This window comes from Glossina fuscipes, unplaced genomic scaffold (assembly GCF_014805625.2).
Source record: "Glossina fuscipes isolate IAEA_lab_2018 unplaced genomic scaffold, Yale_Gfus_2 148, whole genome shotgun sequence".
NCBI lineage: Eukaryota > Metazoa > Arthropoda > Insecta > Diptera > Glossinidae > Glossina > Glossina fuscipes.
The window spans coordinates 1,808,424-1,815,103 of NW_023998491.1; the positions used below are offsets into that span (position 1 = coordinate 1,808,424).

Genomic DNA, 6,680 nt, shown 5'->3' on the forward strand with positions numbered 1-6,680 from the left:
CGAGTGGCTTATCTTGCATTGTCCCACAAGCCAACAAAGTTATGAACTACAATAACAAAAATAACAATAGCAAATGTCCATAACTTACGTACGCAAACACACATACGCTTGCATACCTGCAATTGGATGGATGCTGCTGCTGGCTTGGGCTACTGTTATTATTATTAGCGACAGAAGCAATGAAATGAAAGACGAAGAAACAGAAGAAGAATAAAAAAATAAAGCCTTAGGATGACAAAAAAAACAAACACAAAAAACAGCAAAGTTGCTTATTGCTGAGTAGCTTTTTGTAAAAAAAAAAAGAAAAAAGAAATTATATACAGATACGTGTATTACTTTAGAATAACACTCGAAGCCGTTGTGCTGTTATTATGAATAAAAAATGCGAACATTACAAATATGAGAAAAAATTATTTCAATAACGAAAAGAAGAAAATGGAAGTTTTTAATATATTTTTTTGTTATTAGAGTTTTATGTTTTGTTTGTTTTTATGTGCGGCTTTATCGCTTTTCTCAACTTTTACCGATAACACATAAAAGTAAAAACCCGTGAAAATCTCCACCCATATGCAAAAATTTTAGGATTTAATGAGAAGTGTTTGAATAAAAGAGAAAGAGACCGTGTGAGACTTAGGGTAAACAGTGGAAGAGAAAGTTAAAGGATTTCTCGCCGCTACTGTAATCTTTATCTATGAAACTGAGTGTGAGACTAATGAGACTTGGTCTAATTGTGTATTTTGTTGAATTATTTAATAAAGATAGTGAGAGCGAGAGAGAAAGAGAGAGAGAGAAAGGAAATCTCAATAAAAACAAACATAAAACGTTAAAACGAACAATAATAATTATTTTATATGTGAGTATACACATATATAGTAAAGTTTTGTTCTCTTTTTAAGTTCAAGCAATTTCTCTCTTTTTTATCAAAGAGATAAAGAATTGAAACAACGTATTTTTTAATGCCGCCTTGTTTTGTTTGTGTTCTCTTCTTCACGATATTCCGGTATTTGAGACACAAGAAGGGCAAAGGAAAAAAGGTCAGTATCCTGGATATATATATATATCTATATATTTAATTTTATTTTATGATATAAATGGAAACAGAGGCCGTCTACACACAGCCACATATATAATACATTTTAAAATTTCATCATAGGAAGTAAGCTTAATGGGATTTAAAGCAAAAGAATAACTCTAGGGATATGTAAGAGAACAAATTTATATGTGTCTATATGCCTATGTATATATATATATATATATATATGCTCTTAGAGAGATTATTAATGTGTAAAGATTACAAGCATTTTTGTACAATGTTAGAGTAAGAAGTTCAAGTGATACTAACCTTTCTCTGTATGCTGGGAAATGTAATTTATTTTAGCAGTTATTTAACTGGAAAATCCTCGAAAATATTTATTTACAATACTATGTAAAAATGAAATGGACCTTTGAAAACAGCTTAAACGCTGGAAATATTTATATAAAGTTGAAGTGGATATTTATTTGTAGAATTAGAGAAGCATTAGGACGTTAAAATGAAAATCATGTCGAAGAGTTAATTAGTAGTAATTAATGACCTTTAAATAATAAGATTAAGTTAAGAGATCGACGGTATTTTAGAAGGATACTTAAAAAAGTTTAAATGGAAACTGGTTATTGAATTTTTACCGCTAGCGAACATTGGAAGAACGATGTTCTTAATTAGAAGCAAGAGAATATCAGCTTTTTCATGTCATGTTAGTTCCTAGCCAGATGTACGTGAGAGCTCGCAGAGGTCATCATCTAGACCATCAAAACTCGTAATTTAGCTCTAGTTACAATGGCCTTTGAAAAGAACCTTTCAAGAACCCTTCAAAACATTAAATTACTTTGCGCGTGAAGGCCATGTGCTGTATTCCTGTTTTTGTCATAATGTTAATAACTTTCAACTTGACATCTCAGTTTATATCAAAGATCTTAGGTAGTTTCATCGGAATTCTTGAAATAGCATGTTGACTGTCGGATATCCAAAGGTGTTTGCGCCGAGTTGAAGAATGAGAAAACAGATCAATTTCCACTGGTGCCGTGTTTACATTGGTACTAAGTATTGTATGGCTTCCATAGTGCCGATAACGAATTAGAAAACATTTGGTTCTTTGTCTTCTTTTCAAGGTGGATTTTTTAAGCGTGACCATTAATACAGGCTCGATGCGAAATGTGTTTGTAACTTGTAGCAGTTAACTAACGTTGGCTTAATCGTGAATACTCACTTGTATCTTTAATGTGTCAATGTACACGATGCAATTTTTGTTCCAGACGCACACTAGCCACGGTCTAGAACTAATGACATTTGGCATATGGATATATTCCTGCCATTAGGAATTACTTTGATTTAAAACTTTTCTGGAATTTCTATAGTCACAAAAATGAAGATAGGCAGAAACATTCCTTGATCGATTAAGAATAAGATGTTGGGCGTGATCCGTCCACATGCACACCCACAATAAAGAAAAACTTCATATTCTTGAAAACAACGACGTTCTTTTCGTTTCTAAATTTTGATCCCGTGCAGCTACTTCCAAAAACCTGCGATTTAAATCCTCGGCAAGGTCACCTCTATGTTTAGTTCAATTTTAGATGCAATTCTTCCTTATATTCTCCTTTTTTTGCCCATCAAACGGCAACTTGATCATCCACTTTGCCACTGTTCACTTTGATGAAGTCTTTCACTTGCCTCCTGTTTATGATGAGTAAACTGATGTACCTGGCTTAGAGAACGAGCGATGAAATTAGCGCCGATGCTCGTGGGCAGGTTTCACAATATCCGCTTTTAATTGATCTTGGTATTGCAAATTTACGTTTTCTTATCAGCTCTCTAAATACACATTTAAATACATCTTAACTGGAAAGGGTGTAAAACTTTTCCATTATTTTTTGTTATCAAACTCTCAATAAATGTCGCATTTAAAAAATACTAATTGAATTATATAGGAATGTTTGTTTTGATAAAAACTAAGCGGAACCGAACAGAATAATTGTTATTTCTTATTGTTTACTGTTGACTCATGGCAAATAACGAAATCTTTAAGAAAGAAATTTAGTGAATTTTTAAAGAATGAGATCATGACTTTTTTTTGTTAATTGCATTATAATGCTTCTCGATAAGAAATTAAATAAAAAAATCAACTCAAGGTCGTGAGGATAAGCTCGAATTTAACAACCGAAGACACTTATACTTACTTATCTTTGTTAACGATTTAACAGAGCTCCACTAAGTTGTCCCGATGAAGACACGCTTGGATTTAGAGGCATAATCCATTCAAATTAGAAACGTAAGATACTTTTGTGCACGCCTAATAAGCTAAATAAATTCAAATTCTGGTCTTCGGAACTATTTTCGCACAAATTCTTGAAATTTGCTATATAAGCATATGATGAAATTTGAGAGTCTAATGCGACCAGATCATGAAATTCCATCAATATTCATTTATGGAAATATGTTTCAAACAAACTTAAAAAATTCAAAGAGTATCTTACATATCCCAATTTGGACGGCGAGGGCGTCTAATTTCATCCCCTTGACGGACAGGCCCCCGTTTTGTGCAGACGAGTGCAGAGCTCTTACGGAGCTTAGCGGAGGTGATAAATGTCTTTGATAGTTAAATTGGAATTTATCTTCACACCCCTTATACGCCTATCTATTTATCTACAAATAGCCGAATAATTGCTATAGCGACTTTTGCTCATTAACTTAACTGGATGGCAATTTAAAACAGTTTTCGAAATAATTTGTATAGTCACATAAAGAAATGAATTCTGAATACAATATGATATCATTTTCGACATGGTTCAAGATTTGATTCTTCCAGGTGCTTTAATTTGAAAGTGAACTAAAAGCGTGCTCTTTAATTTCCACACTTTTTTTTAATAATTTTTGAACCTTTCGAAATTTCAACAAGCAATCGACGACGGACGGACAATTCAAATTTATTTCAAAAGCTTTTGTTGAAGCGAGCGACGGCCCACTATAGCCCTATAGCCCACAGGTCGGCAAACATTTTTGGCCGCGAGTCAAAATCAATCAAATTATGAGTATTAAAGAGCCTCTTGGACCAGAGGTATTTTCAATAATCACAAAAATTTCTCTTCGATACCAATGGCTCTCCTGTTGTTGAACTTATAACTGATTTGCAATTAGGGTTTCATAATTTATTTTTACAAATAATATTTTAATTTCGGAACTAAAGTGCGTTATTCGGTGACCCGCGGGACATGGGTTGCCAAACCCTGCTATAACCTATATTTTATAGAATATCGAAACCGCTACATATAAATGAAATGAGTAAACAAATATATGATTCTATTATCAGGATAGTAGCAGTTAAAGAAGGTAAAGGGATCCGTATGCATCCCTATAGCGTTCCATTACATATCTACATTTTGAAGTTATACGCTTTTGCTTATTTACTCGTGAAAGTATTGCAGCTTCAGACAGCGACACACATCATGAGGCAACACGTCAACATGTCGTTAAGATGAAAGGCACAAGGCGTGGGAAAAATTTTCTTGGATATCATCATCATATGAAGTCATCAAGTGGAAGATATTGAACATTATGAGGCGATTAAATAATGTATATAAAGGTAGTAGGAGTTTATATCCAAATATAAATACTTATTAAAGCGGCACGCATGAACTTGTAATAAGTGCAACTATTAACTGCATATTAACATGGCTGCGGATGACAGTTGATGGACCTTAAATGGGATTGCTACGACATTTACGACAATTGCTTGACTTTGTATAAGCTCAAGACGTGCTGTGTACGACTTGTTAGTTGTGGATATTTCTCGAAAGAATAAAATAAATACCAGGTGGCGTTGAGTTTATATCTATTACTCTGAACTACGAAAGGACATCGCGAACAAAGGGGACTATGTTCTCTTACGAAATTGCTTAGGAGGAAAATGGCAAAATCGTTTGATCAGAATGCAGTGATGACTCTACGGGTAATTCAATAGCTAAATAGCTTTATTTGAACCGTTGAAGTCGTTTGGATGGCATTAATTAAGAGATAACATCGGGTTTAGCGAAGAAAAACCATCAGAACAAGGCAATGAGTCTTAAAGATGGCCTGGCGAAGGTGAAGTCGAAATAGCGAATTGTTAGAATTTGGATTCCCAGCCCCAATCACAGTACCTGAACATAATTTCAAAGAAGTAAACAGCAACAACACTAATGAAACAGATAACAACAACTAAGTAAATTAGTTGGAAAATCGCTGAAGAAAAGAAGATATAACGAAGAATGAGGGAAATTTTTTCATTTATATAAGTCATTAGCGAATGTTCTTGTTCTTGTTAACCCAATATACCGCACAATATAATATAATAACAAAAAAGAAAAGAAAATGTTAACAAGGGGGCAATAATCAGCAAAGCTGTTGGCGAGTTCTAAAATAAAAAAACCAGGCCAAAAACACACCTTACAAATTTATGCAAGAATTTATGATCCGTTTAAGATTTAATTGCTTTCGAAAGGGTGTGTAGCTCATTCACTTAAGATGAAAGCAACTTTTAAATGAGTTCAAATCAAATTAAAATACGTTTATTTATTTTTATTTTTTTTTTTTTTTTTGTATTAAAGTCAAAAAGAAAAAACGTTTTCTTCTTTTCCTATAATGAAATCGAAACTCTTCATGTATAGAGTCCTTGAAAACATTGTTTGTTAACTGACTTTCATTTGCACACAATACCCCACAAGAACACCCAATGCACGCTTACAATCAGTCATAAGCGCTCATGTATGTATATACGTTTGTGGGCATATGTGTGCGTGTCTTAATATAGAGTGTTAAGAATAGTCTGTGAATTCTCCTCCAGTGTGTATTTAACGATTGAAACCTATTTTCAGTAATAGCTCAATGTATAGGCGTGTATGTGTGTGCGTGTCTCAGGGAGGCAGTCGGTTGTTAGTCCTTGCTCTAAATTGATTTCGTTTTTCTTTTTTTTCCTCTATGTTTTTTGCGTTCAAATAATTTTTTTTTTTTTTTTTTTTGTGTAGACGTAGTGTTAAAAAACAATGTTTGTGGTTTGCTCCCTAACAACAACTGCACGCGATTGTTGGTGATGATGACGATGTTGATGATGATGATGATGACGATGACGATGAACACTGAAATCATATCAGAAGAGTCAAAGAGAACTTTTCTTTTTCTCAAAGCACAAAAAAAAAAAAAACTTTGTATGTTTTTTTGTCATGATATCGATTTTTCTACTCCATGCTATTGAGTCTCTGCAAGGTTTGGAAAAGGAAACAACTGTCGTGGTAACGGAGAGTTTTTAATTGTGCTTGTGTATAGTGCAAAGGACAGCGATAACTTTCAAAAAACCAAACAAAAAAACAAAAGGGACAACACTAGCCACTAAACTCATTAATATTTTCACATTCATTAATATAAAAGCATTCAGAAAAGGAAACCTAATTGCAGCTACATATATCATATAGGATAGACATGTAGCTATTTCGCTTCAAAATATTATTTCATGTTGCAGTATATGGGATATCACTGAAGTGTTTTGCAGTATTGCTTTTCCGGAGACGCGATATGTGCGACAAAGGCATTCTTTGGTAGATGAATAACTTTTTCGACATAATTCGGAGATAAATTGACGGTGATAGGTGTAAGCACTATGGTGACCTAA

At 33.5% G+C, this 6,680-nt stretch overlaps 1 protein-coding gene across 9 annotated transcripts in view; it reads left to right on the forward strand.

Moving 5' to 3' along the window:
* The first annotated feature begins 844 nt into the window (after positions 1-844).
* The window catches only part of LOC119641410 (protein shank), a 179,748-nt gene continuing 173,912 nt past the window's right edge, over positions 845-6,680 (forward strand). For 7 of the 9 annotated variants that reach the window (XM_038040049.1, XM_038040053.1, XM_038040055.1 and 4 more), the window contains exon 1: positions 1,016-1,034. The gene's annotated coding sequence lies outside the window, so the exon portion shown is untranslated. Of the gene's footprint in view, positions 1,035-6,680 lie in introns of all 9 variants that reach the window. The other 2 variants (XM_038040050.1, XM_038040051.1) reach the window with 1 other exon arrangement.